At 38.9% G+C, this 13,612-nt stretch overlaps 1 protein-coding gene across 2 annotated transcripts in view; it reads left to right on the forward strand.

Moving 5' to 3' along the window:
• The window catches only part of GARRE1 (granule associated Rac and RHOG effector 1), a 79,099-nt gene that overhangs the window by 7,574 nt on the left and 57,913 nt on the right, over window positions 1–13,612 (forward strand). Inside the window, exon 1 of one of the 2 annotated variants that reach the window (XM_063111627.1) lies at window positions 9,057–9,074. The exons of the other annotated variant lie outside the window; for it this stretch is intronic. The gene's annotated coding sequence lies outside the window, so the exon portion shown is untranslated. Of the gene's footprint in view, window positions 1–9,056; window positions 9,075–13,612 lie in introns of those variants that run through there. 2 annotated transcript variants of the gene reach the window in all.

Consider the following 13,612-nt stretch of genomic DNA (forward strand, 5'->3'; position numbering starts at 1 on the left):
GCATCACTTGTAGTTTGTTGCCTGGAAACTGGGAGTTGGGGCCAGAGTTGCAGGAAGGTAAGTTATATTTCTGAAAGTTGATGTAACTATGCGGTATTTGTGGGAGGAAGGCAGTTTGGTTTTGACTATTAGTAGACCAGAATGAAGAATTGCAGTGGAAGATAAAGTGCTACCCTCTGACTAGTCCACTGCCTCTTTCAGAGCAGTAGCTTCTATTTAGTGAGACTCAAGGTGTGCCCAGTGCTGTGCTTTATGGATTTACTCCTCACCACAGTAGTGAAGAAACTGAGGCAGAAGGATTTAGGTGATTTGCTTAATGTCTTAGCGTTAGTGCCATTCGTTCAGCTGATATTTATTGAGAGCAGAGATTCACAGTCTGACTCTGAAACCCAAATCAATAACTACTGCACTTTGGCGATGCCTGGTTTTCATGAAGTTTCTTCTCTGTATTGGAACATCCTACCTAAAAGGCAAGGGCACTAGCATTTCCTCCTTTTCCTACAATAGAATACCTCCTTGAGAGCAGGTATTGTGTCTGTCTCTTCACCACTGCATTTTGATACCCGGAGGAGTGCAGTGCACATAGTAGGACTTGAGGAAATGTTTGAGTATGTGAAGGCTCATGGCCTAAATAAGTGGCAGAGCCAGAAGCCAGCCTGGAGGTGAACTACTGTGAGCCTGCTCTCTGGGACTGCCTCTCTGCCTAGGGGTTGGATTGTGAGGTGGCTCCTAGAATTTCCTCATTTCCAAATGTTTGACCTGCTGAAATGTTTGTGGGGAATAATGGGCTCGCTAGCTGAGACTCTGACTTTCTGGTCTTTTTGAGGGATGGGAGGGCTTGCTGTGTGTACAGAATTGGAGTCATTGTTCTCAACTTGGAGGAGGGAACTAGCTGGTATAGTTATCCATTGATAACATTTTTCATGGGTTCCTTCAATTTTCAGAAATGGTCTTGAATCTGAAATTTATTTATTTAAAATTTATATAATTTTTCTCCATAGTAAGAAAATAATTTCCAAATTACAGTTTGATTTACCCACTTGTATATAAGCTTCTGTATAAATACTTGTTTTTCCCCATTTGATGTTAATTTTAGATAGGTTCCACATTGCAAAGTTGTTAAGAATGAGTAGCAGACTTTTAAGTTTTCTTAAATACCTTTCTAATGGATACAATTAGTTTTCACTAGTCCAACTTTCTTTTACAAGTTTGAAAACTGTTCTTGAATAACTGAGCTTTTTTACACTGTACCACACTGTAACAAAAATAAACTGCAGGTTTTTATTTTATTTTATTTTATTTTATTTATTTATTTTTATTTATTTATTTATTTTTAAAAAGATGACCGGTAAGGGGATCTTAACCCTTGACTTGGTGTTGGCAGCACCACGCTCAGCCAGTAAGCGAACCGGCCATCCGTATATGGGATCCGAACCCAGGGCCTTGGTGTTATCAGCACCGCACTCTCCCGAGTGAGCCACGGGCCGGCCCATTTTATTTTATTTTTAAAAGATGACCAGTAAGGGGATCTTAGCCCTTGACTTGGTGTTGTCAGCACCATGCTCTCTGAATTGAGCTAACCGGCCAGCCCTATATAAGGATCCGAACCTGTGGCCTTGGTGTTATCAGCACCACACTCTCCCAAGTGAGCCGCAGGCCTGCCCTTAAACTGCAGATTTTTAATAGATGTAGATTATTGTTGAGTTTTTTAAACAAATAGGTTTGAAGAAATTATATCAGTGCTTGGTGATTATTAAAAAGTGGTTTACTTAAAAGTAAGTCATTCTTACTCCCTAATTTACACTTGAATTTCCATTAGCAGCATAATTTGTTGTTTTGAATGTTCTCATAGTGCTTGGGAGCGTCTGATGTGAAAAATTTTAATGGTCTAAGACCATTTTAGATTATAGATAAAAACTTTGTTTTACCTGAACAAACTTTCAGAAGTTTAAGAGCCAACTTTTTTCATCCTTTGGTTATGTTTTAGTTTGTGTGTATTTGTAGACAAAACTTTTCTTGGTGAGGATTTGCTTTTCTTTCCTCCTTTTCAAGATCTCTGTTTAACAAGTTTTAGTTTTTGGGTTTTTTTTTTTTTTATTTTTTTTGGCTAACAGTGTTCCTCTAATAGAATTCTTTCAAAAGTTCTAATACTAATAGTAGTTTTGTTTTATTTATTTTTTTAATGGCAGCCTGTCTTGAGAGTTAGTCTTTTGACTTCATAAGAACACTACACACCAGTCTTAGAATACAATAAGTTGATTTATTACAAGAAAATCATATAGTTAGCTAGGTCTGTCCTCAGCAGGATCAAGTAATGTTGGATTTTTTTTTTCCCATTAAATGTTCACTATTTTTCTTTTTATGAAATTGAATATGTGGTGATTATCATCCATTTAATTTACTTTTTTACTTATTTATGTAGTGACTTTAAAAAATAAACTATGCTTTTATCTTTTCATTCCTCCCCACCAGGGGGGGGAAAAACAGACCTTTAATTTAAACAAAATTAAACCTATACTTCATCTATATGACTGGCACATTTGGCTTTCTTAATTTTTATTTCTTGGCGACTGGTTGGTAAGGATCCGAACCGTTGACCTTGGTGTTACCAGCACCATGTTCTAACAAAGTGAACCAACGAGCCAGCCTTGACCTTTTTTTTAAACCTGGTATTTTGAAAGTAAATTTCAGCTCTGTTGACTTTGTGATTAGAAAAGTTTTTCTTCTCCTTAAATGAAATTATCATTTGTTTGTAGATTACCAAATATAAAAGCTCTTCAGAACTGCTAATGATAACTTGCTATGGTTTTGTAGAGAAATGTCATATTTTGTGGTGAAAAATTGTTGTAGAACAAATGTCAGCATCAGAGGCAGTTAGGTATACTATGTGGAGGCAGTTTGTTTCCCCCCAGACTTGTAGCAGCTCCTTGAGAGCAGGTATGTGTCTGTTTTGTTCACAGCTGCATCCTAGGTATGTAAGTGTTCAGGCACGACTCACAGGGTTAACCCATGTTGGTGAGGAATGAGTGTAGAAGCATCTTTATTTTTAACTGTGATAGATTCTAGCATTGATTTTTTTCTACCTACTTGAAAAACTCAAGTAGCTCACTATAGGATAACATAGGCTCAATATAGGATAACATAGGCTTTAGATTTTGTCAGCTGATCCAGTTACTTAGTAAATTTTGTGTTTTTTCCCACAGCAGGTTTTTTGGGTTTTTTTTTTTTTTTTTTTTTTTTTTTTGGCGGCTGGCTTAATCTTGGTCTTCTTAACACTTTTTCATTGACATGTTTTACTCTGATAGAACTTCAATGTTTCAGGAGTTTTTGCATGAATCTTCAAATTAACGTGCTTTAGTATTAATTCCTTGGGAGCCATTTCTATATAATAGGCTAGTGTCCAGTTTTGTCCAGGTTTTCTTTTGAGGCAGTCTCCCAGACACATCTGAGCTTGGTGGACCCAGAAGTGTCACTTCCTTTCTTCTGGCCTTGGCTTTCCATGCCTGCCTTTCTGTTTTGATGTTTTAATGATACTCTCCCTACTCAGTGATTTGTGTTCAGGAAGCTAGGCAGTGATTACTTTTGTTTCTGCTTTGTGAACTTCCTCCCCCACTTCCTATTTTTATGGTAGTTGCTCAGGAAATGAGGCGATTCCTGAGTGGCTGCTGCTAAGCACTGATTTTAGGTGGCAGAGGACAAGGCCTTAGGGCCTGAGTCATTTACAGCATTTTCCACCTTTGTCTTTTTACTACCTTTTTCCTCTAGGAGTCATAGGAACACAATTTTGTGTTTGAGTTCAGATGATGTCATTTCCTCCTTAGCCTTGGGGGATGGGGGAGATGGTTGCTGCTGAGCTGGAGGGCAGCAGTTTTGTGAAGTAGGTGAGGGCTTTTATGAGCAGTAACAGTAGGGGTGGGATGTCTCCCTTGTGGCCCAGCTGCTGTCATGGGTGAACAGCTTGACAGGAGCAAAATGTAGGTTGAAGGGACAGAACCTGTTGTAGGGAAGGCTGGGAATGTGGATTCTGGTTACTTTCTAGGGTGCCTTAACTGGCAGGTTTGGAGTTGACTGAGGTGCCCCTCTGCTCTCTGATATCTTTAACAAAGGCCTGAGCCTCTCTGGTGCTCTCTCTCCTCTTTCATTCCTCTGAACTTATGGCATTTGGCATTTGTATTCTTTTCTTTCTTTTTTGATGGCTGGCTGGTACAGGGATGGCATTTGTTTTCTAAACCACTTAACATTTACCCATCTCTTTTCCAGTGATACCTCTTACTGTCTTATGGACCTGTTGTAGCTTAACTTATGGGGGAAGTTTGTATCATCTCCCCAGAAAGAAATAACTTTTTATATGTTAGGTAACTTGAATATGGAGGGCGCTCAAAACATTTGTTTTATCAGGGTTTCTCAATAGCAGCAATATTGATATTTTGGAGTGGATGATTCTTTGTTGTGGGCACTGTCCTGTGCATTGTAGGATGTTTAGCAGCATTTCTGGCCTCTACCCACTTGGTGCCACTAGCACTTTCCCAGGTGTGATAACCAAAATGTCTCTAGACAAATGTTGGGTGTGTATGGTGGGGGAGGCAAAATCATCTTCTTTCCCACTTGTTTTTTAAAATGGAATAAAGTAGAATGTTTGGTTCCTAGAGATTGGAGCCATTTGTTAATTTCTATTCCAGTATCTGACATTCTCATATTCTTAGTTTTCTACAGGTTGAGTAGTCCTTATCCAAAATGCTTGGGACCAGAAGTGTTTCAGATTTTGGATTTTTTCAGATTTTGGAATATTTGTAGAATAGATACTGGTTCGGCATCCCTAATCCAGAAATCCAAAATTTTAAATACTCCAATGAGCATTTCCGTTGCATGTTATGTTGGTGTTCAAAAATTTTTGGATTTTGGAGCATTTTGGATTTCGGATTTGGGATGCTCAACCTGTACTTGGATACTGCTATTCTCTATCAGCTAATGTTTAGGTATACCTTCTTGTGTGCTTTCATTGAAAGGGCTGGGGCCTGAGCATCTGGCAGCCTGGCTTCTAGTCCCCATAAGAGGCATTTCTCTCAGCTTCTGTGCCTTGATCTTGCTTGCTCTGTAAGGCTAGTTCCTTGGAAGCTGAACAGTATGGGTGTAAAGGAGGGAATGAGAGGCATTTAGGATGTAACAGTAACAATAGCTACCATTTATGGAGCAATTGTTATAGACCAGCCACTAGTGAACAGGATTGGCAGGATTAAAAGTACAGTGTGGAGGGGCTGACTGGTTAGTTCAGTTGGTTAGAGTGCTTGCTGCCTTGTAACACCAAGGTCAAGGGTTCAGATCCCAGTACCAGCCAGGCTCCATCCCCCCCCCCCAAAAAAAAAGACAATACAGGTGCAAAGGTGAGGGAACAGGACAGGAACCATCTGGGATAACACCTTAGCTTTAGGCTCAGGGTTGGTAGTGCCTTTAACCAAGCAAGGCAGTAAATACAGCAGGAGGATCAGGAAATGGTAAAGCTTGAAGGGTTTGAGGACATCTCTTGGGTTTAGTACCAGGAGAGGGGAGCCTTGACTGAAGTGTTGAATTTGAGGATCATCAGCACTGGAGAAGTAGTATGATCTCCTACTTTGCTTTGCTTTTCACTGCTCCAGCTCAACTTCTGTCAATCCAAGAAGCCTACAGCTTTAAACTATCTCCTAAGAGTGATAAACTGAATGTAGTGGTCTAGATATCACATAGTGATAGAGAGCTCAGCCTTTTGTGGCAGACTATCAGGCCCCAAATGTGGCATTTTTGTTAACTGCTACCTTAGCCATGTGGTATGGACTTGAGGAACTTACTAAACCTCTTTAGATGCCTCACTAACCTCACAGGATCACTGTGAGAATTAAATTAGATAACACATGTAAAGTGCATAGCGCAGTACCTGGCACTTAGTGTACATTCAGTTAATGTCAGCTGTTTTTATTTTAGGGTTCTAGGGAAGATTAAATGAGATTATATATCTAAAGGTCCAGGTGTAGTGCTTGACACGTTGTAGGCACTTAATGAAATGGTCTATTTTGTTGAGGAGTACTTGTGTGAACATGGATGTAATTGATAGTTGTTTTTTTTTTTTTAAAGCAGAACTTTATTTCTAGCACTTTGCCTCTGTAGATGGTAAGGCTGACTGTATGAATGCTATACAGAAATTACCATTAAGTGAATAGTGAGGATGAACTAATCATTCAGCAAGTATCTGCTGAATGTTTACAATGTGCTTGGTACTCTTGAATATCTTGAATGAGCTCAGTGGTCCTGGGGGTTGGAGGTGGCAGGGAAACATGGAGGAAACTGACAGTTGTGATACAGTATGTTACAATACAGCAAAGTTAATGCTGAGACAGGGCTAAAAAACAGGGTGTTAAGGTATCACAGAGAGGGACCTTGTATTAGTCCATTTCTGTTGCTTATAACAAAATACTTGGAACTAGGTAATTTATAAGAAAATGAAATTCATTGTTTATAGTTTAGGAGGCTTGAATTACAGAGGCTGGGAAGTCCAAAGTCCAGGGTCTGGTGAGGGTCCAAAGTCCAGGGAACACGTCTGGTGAGGGTCTTAGTGGTGGCGACAGTGACCCAGGAGTCCTTCATGGCAGAAAATGGTGGAGCAGAGAGAGAATAACCTCTCATATGCTCTTCTTTTAAAGCCGTCAGAACCATGCCTCAATCACCATTATTAATCCATTCATTAGGGCATAGTCTTACAATCTAATCACCTCTTCACAGCCCTACTTTTCAATGACCATAATAGGATTTCCCACCCTCAACAGTTAACAGTGAGGATTAAACCTTAATGAGGTTGGGGTGTGGGGTCATCTAATCTTTGGCAGACCCCTAGCTCAGTCTTTGTCAAAGTGGCTTCCCAGAGGAAGTGGCATCTAAGTTAGATATCCAAGAGAAGTGAGAGTAAGCCAAAAGAGTTTTTCAGAAGGAGGGAACAAAACATGTAGACAGGTGGTGAGACGGAAGATGGCACATACAAGAAGTGCTCAGTGTTGAGGAAAGGTAGGAGAGTGTAAGAAAGTTGGGAAGGGTAATGGAAGAGCCATAGTAGATTTTAAGCAAGAGAATGACATGATCAAATTGGCTCTGGAATAGTCACACAACCAGATGGGAGCAGTTGAGGCATCTGGACGATCACTCAGGAGACTCCTCTGTAATTCAGGCAAGAGGTAAAGACTGTCTGAGCTTTGGTATGGCAGTGGAGATAGAGAGAAGGGAAAGGACTTGAGAGATATTAAGAAGGCAGAAAGGATAAGACTAAATGATTAATTGGATGTAAAGGAGAATGAGGAGTAGAGGACAACTTCCAGGTTTCTGCCTTGTTCAAGCAGGTAGGTAGTGATGCCATTCACCAAGACAGGGAAGGAACACTGAAAGACTTGGGAGACTTGCACATTTTATTTGGGGACCTGTTCAATAGGCAATGGAATGTTTGGGATCTGTAGCACAGGTGAAAGATCTAGGCTAGAGAGATGGATTTGGGAATCCTCACAGGGAGGATATATTGATCTTAGAAACAGAGAGGGCACAGCACAGAATTCTGAGGAGTCACAGCACTTAAGATCTGTCAGAGGAGGAGTGGCTCAAAGGGACAACTAAGAATGGCCAGAGAGGTAGGAGGAGAGCTAGGACAACTAGTGTCTTTTCATATTAGCACCTATGGATTCCTTCACTTTTTAATGTGGTAATATAATAGATAAGAGAAACCAAAGAAATAGAGTTCTGAGGAGGGACAGAACAAGAGACTTAACCTTTCAGGCATTTGCTATTATCTGGATAGATGTTTTAAGCTCATGAATGTTGAGAATAAAATTCTTCAAAGCAGTTTTCTGGAGTGCACATCTAAGTATGATTTTTGTCAGTCTAACTGACTAAAAACATGGAAATGGTGGGGCTTTGAACTTCGTAGACTATAACTTTACTAATCTGCCTAAAGAATTTCCTGTAGTGTTTCCACATTATCAAGGGCAGATGTTTGAGCTTACATTGTTGTAAAAAAAAAAAATATATATATATATATATATTTTTTTTTTTTAAATTTATTATATTTATTATTATTCATATCATATTTCAAATATACATTTGAAATATAATAAAATGCCTAGTTGGAACCATCTTTATATTTTTTTATAAGAGCTTTTTATTGAAATATTCACATACCATACAATTTACCCATTTAAAGTGTATATATAATTCAGTGGTTTTTAGTATATTCACAGTTACACACCCTTATCACAATCAAATTTAGAACATTTTCATCACTCCAGAAAGAAACCCTATACCTATTAGTGGTCGCTCCTTATTTTCCCCAAATGCCCTCCCTGCCTCCACCTCCCCCAGCCATAGGCAACCATTAATCTACTTTCTGCTTTAATGGACTTGCCTCATCTGGACATTTCATATAGTGGAATCATACAGGTGGCCTTTTGGGTCTGGTTTCTTTCACTTACTGTAATGTTTTCAAGTTTCATCCATGTTATAGCATGTATTGGCAATTCATTCCTTTTTATGGCTGAATAATATTCCATTGTATGGTTATACCACATTTTGTTTATCCGTCTGTCAGTTCATAGGCATTTGAGTTGTTTCCAGTGTTTGGCTATTATGAATAATATTGCTCTGAACATTTATGTGTAGGTTTTTGTGTAGACATGTTTTTCATTTCTCTTGGATAAATACATAGGAGTGGAATCACTTGGTCATATGGTGATTCTGTTTAACCATTTGAGGAATTGCCACACTATTTTCCAAAGTGTCTGTACCATTTTTTATTTCCGTGAACAGTGTATGAGGATTCCAGTTTCTGTACATCCTTGTTAGCACTTTTTCTTTTCTTTTTTTTTTCTTCTCCCCACTTCCAGGTGCCAAGGTGGAGGCAGGCACTGTCTGTCTTTTTTGATTATAGCCGTCCTAGTGGTTGTGAAGTGGTATCTCACTGTGCTTTTGATTTGCATTTCCCTGCTATATAATGATGTTGACCATCTTTTCATGGGCTTATTGGCACATCTTCTTTGGAGGATTCATCTGTATTTATCAGTTTTGGCAAGGTAAATTAAGTTGCAAAACCTGAAGCTGTAAAGGAACATATATACCTGTTTCACTACAGAAATGAGGGGGGAAATGTGTGTATGTGTGTGTGTGTACATATGTGTCTATGTATAGTGAAAGATGCAATAACAGATTTGTAAAGATAAAGGACAGGCTCCCCAGAGAAATAGCCAGCATTCTCTCCAGCCACATCAAGCCTGAGCTTGAGAGAAGGGTGCTTGGTGATCCTGTTATGTGGCTGTGACTTTGGAAGTGGAGACCATGATCTGTGCCTTCTCCCCTACATTACCTATCTTAATGCCACAGGTATTTCAACCATGTACAGGTTTCTGCAGACCAGTCATCTTTTAGGTGGAGAGGTAGCTTGCCACAGGAGCCAATTTCTTGGGTTGGCAAGGCAGTGCCATGGAAAAAAAAATCAATGGCTCATTCATGTCAGATTTCCAAAAAGTATGCCAGCACACTTGTTGACTCTGGGGACCCAGCAGTGAACAACCCACTGCTGTCTTTAGGAGCTTATGTGTCAGCTAGTAAGATGTACATAAGCAAATAAAGTGGTAAGATGATTACAAGTTGTCTTTAAGACAAGACAACATTGTAGGAGTGATATGATCCTAGTTTAGACTGGTTGACATGGAAGGCTTCTCTGAGGGGCCATCACTTATGTTGAGATATAAAGGATGGTAGGGAGGAGCACCTTGAGTAGGAGGGAGGCAAGAGCTTTCCAGATAGAGGCAATAGCTTATGTAAGGAGCTTGGTGTGCTGAAGAACTGGAAGATGAGCAGTATGGCTGGAGAGTGATTAGTGAAGGTTCAGGAGGCGTACAAGGCTGGAAGGATGGGCAGGGCTGTGCAGGTCATGTTGAGGAATTTGGTTTTATTATAAGTGCTAGGGGAAGCCATTGATTGTAAATTCCTTCCAAACTTTTTGTAAATTTTTTGTAAACTATATGTATAAAAGAGATTGTTTTTAAAAAAAGGTTGGTAGAAAGGAATAAAAATGAGACTGGAGGTCAAAATTAGTAATAATTGTTTTGAGAAGTCTATCAAAATCATCATTCATGTAGGCTATAAGATCAGTGGTTGTTAGAACTGATTATTTATGAACAAGAAGGTTGAAAAGACCTACAGAAAACACTTGAAATTTGGAGTTTCTTTCTCTCTCATGTTTCCTTTAAATTGCTAGCTAGGTGTGGAGACTTGATTAAATTTTCATTCAATATTTTGGGCAGATACACTTCATGGGTGGTATTGTGTACTTCTGTTTCATCACAATAATAGGCAGATAATTATATGTGTAGTTCCTTATTTTTGATGATGTTAAAATTAACCAGTGGGTCCAGGTGTTATCAAGATTGAACCCTTCATCATAAACTTTCCCATCAAATTTTCACCTAATCATTTTGTTTTTTTTTTTAAAGATGACTGGTAAGGGGATCTTAACCCTTGACTTGATGTTGTCAGCACTGCTCTCTCCCAAGTGAGCTAACCGGAGATCGGAACCCGTGGCCTTAGTGTTATCAACACCACACTCTCCCAAGTGAGCCACGGGCTGGCCCTTTAACTAATCATTTTAATAATGATTGATAATCATTGGCTAGATCCACTACATCATTAGGGTTGCAAAATGGTTGGTTTTGGGTTTTTTTTAAAGCATTTCTTCTGTATTTATTAGCTAGTTTTATTTTATAAATAACTTTCTCAGCTGGCTGGTTTGCTCAGTTGATTAGAGTGCAGGCTTGTAACACCAAGGTCAAGGGTTTGGTTCCCCATGTTGGCCAGCCTCCCCACCCCTCAAAAAAAAGAGCTTTCCCAAGTGGAGTTTTTTTTTTGTTTTTTTTTTTATAAGATGACTGGTAAGGGGATCTTAACCCTTGACTTGGTGTTGTCAGCACCCAAGCTCAGCCAGTGAGCCAATCGGCCATACCTATGTAGGATCCAAACCCATGTCCTTGGTGTTATCAGCACCACACTCTCCTGAGTGAGCCACGGGCTGGCCCCCAAGTGGAGTATTTTAAAAACAGTATAAACAGGAAAGGCAGGAGAAATTCTTGATTTTTTTGGGGCAGGGGGGCGGCTGGCTGGTATGGGGATCTGAACCCATGACCTTGGCATTACAAGGCTGTGCTCTGATGAACTAACCTAATTGGCCAACCCAAATTCTTGGGTTTTTTTTCCCCTCCTTTGTTTATCAATTTTCAGAATAATAGCTTGGCACTTTAACACCTCCAAAGATAGATGACCAAGGAATTTTTCTCAATATCTTTATGAACTCATTATTTTTTTTTTATTGTGGTAAAATATACATAACATAAAATTTATCATTTTAACCATTTTTAAGTGTGCAGTTCAGTGGCATTAAGTACATTCACAATGTTGTGCAACCATCACCACCATCCATCTCCAGAACTTTTTCGACATCCCAAACTGAATCTCCTTTCCCATTAGATAATAACTCCCTATTTTCCCTTTCCCCCAACTCCTGGGAACCTCTATTCTACTTTTTGTCTCTGAATTTGACTATTTTAGATACCTCGTGTATGTGGAATCATATAATATTTGTCCTTTTGTGTCTGACTTATTTCACTTAGCCTAATGTCACCAAGGTTAATACATGTTGGAGCAAGTACTAGAATTTTCTTCCCCTTTTTTTGGATGACTGGACAGTACAGGGATTGAACCCTGGACCTTGGTGTTATCAGCACGATGCTCTGAGTTAAGTGGCCAGCCCCTCCTTTTTTTTTAATGCTGACTAATATTCTGTTGTATGGATTTACCACATTTGTTTATCTGTTCATTTGATGGACATTTGGATTGTTTCTGCTTTTTGGCTGTTGTGAATCATGCTTCTATGAACAAAGGCACACAAATATCTGTTCAGGTTCCTGCTTTCAGTTTTGTGTATATACCCAGAAGTGGAAAGGCTGAATCATATGGTAATTCTGTGTTTAATTTTTTAGGAACCGCCATACTGTTTTCCAAAGCAGCTGTACCACTTTACATTCCCACCAGCAATACACAAGGGTTCTAATTTCTCCACATCCTAGCCAACACTTACTTTCTGTTTTCTTTGTTTGTTTGGTTTTTTATTATTTATTTATTTATTTGGACTAAAAGTTTTAAATTTTTATTATTTCCAAGGCAATGTTTGAGTTCATGATAAGCACTAATCACTGAAGGAAATGTGTCTGATACCAAGAATACTGGAAATTACCAGCAATCTTCAGAATTCAACACAAACAGCCTTGGTTAAGCTTGGTTCTGACCCCACCACTAACTGGCTATGTGAGGACAGGTACATGTTGCCCTGTGCCTCAGCTTTGCCACTTGTAAAAGGACGAACTAGGGCTAAAAAAGATGTTGAAAAAATCCAATTTCATTTATTTCTTTTTTTTTTTTTTTTTTTTAAATGACCGGTAAGGGGATCTTAACCCTTGACTTGGTGTGGTCAGCACCACGCTCACCCAGTGAGCGAACCGGCCATCCGTATATGGGATCCGAACCCGGGGCCTTGGTGTTATTAGCACCGCACTCTCCCGAGTGAGCCACGGGCCGGCCCCCAATTTCATTTATTTCTAATAGGAATCACCCCAACCCATCTATGCAGTTTGCTGTTTCACTGAGTTATTTGGTGGAATCATGTATTGAGTGACCAGTCTGATCTCTATCAGAGGCACAGTGCTCTCCTTATCTGGAAATGCTCTGACACTGGAAATCTTTGCCTTTTTTTCTTTATGAAACTGAACATTCATATTTCACAGATGATCTAATTTATTCTGTGTTCAACTACTTCCTAATCATGGATGAGCCACACTTTTATTTTTATTTATTTGTTTATTTTCTTGTTCATTTTTTTTTAGTTGTTCGTTTGTTTTTTTAAATATAGCCATTTTAATGGGTATGAAGTAGTATCTCATTGTGGTTTTGATTTGCATTTCCCTAATGATTAGTGATGTTGAGCATCTTTTCACGTGCCTGTTGGCCATTCATATATATCTTGTGACAAAAGTCTATTCAAGTCCTTTTCCTACTTAAAAATTGGCTTGTGGCTTGTGAGTTAGCTCAGTTGCTTAGAGCACAGTGTTATGACACCAAGGTCAAGGGTTCAATCCCCATGCTGGCCAACTGCCAAAACTAAGTAAACAAATAAATAAATACTGGATTGTTATTTTGTTGCTGTTGAGTTGTAGGAGTTCTTTATATATTCCAGATACTAATCCCTTTTCAGAAAAATGATTTGCAAATTTTTTCTACCATTCTTGGGTTGCCTTTTCAGTCTGTTCATAATGTCCTCTGATGTACAAAAGTTTTAATTTTGATGAAATCCAATTTATCTGTTGTGTTTTTTTTTTTGTTGTTGTTGCTGGTGCTTTTGATGTCATAACCAAGAAATCATTGCCAAGTTCAAACTTATTAATTTTTATATATTTAATGAATTTCATTCCAAAACAGTTATTCTTTTTGATACTTAAATTTTCCCATTATTAGCTGTTAATAGAGCTTATTCTTCAGTTTGACTCTGGGTCCTTTTTTTTTT

The sequence above is a fragment of the Cynocephalus volans genome, chromosome 10, assembly GCF_027409185.1.
Source record: "Cynocephalus volans isolate mCynVol1 chromosome 10, mCynVol1.pri, whole genome shotgun sequence".
Taxonomy (NCBI): domain Eukaryota; kingdom Metazoa; phylum Chordata; class Mammalia; order Dermoptera; family Cynocephalidae; genus Cynocephalus; species Cynocephalus volans.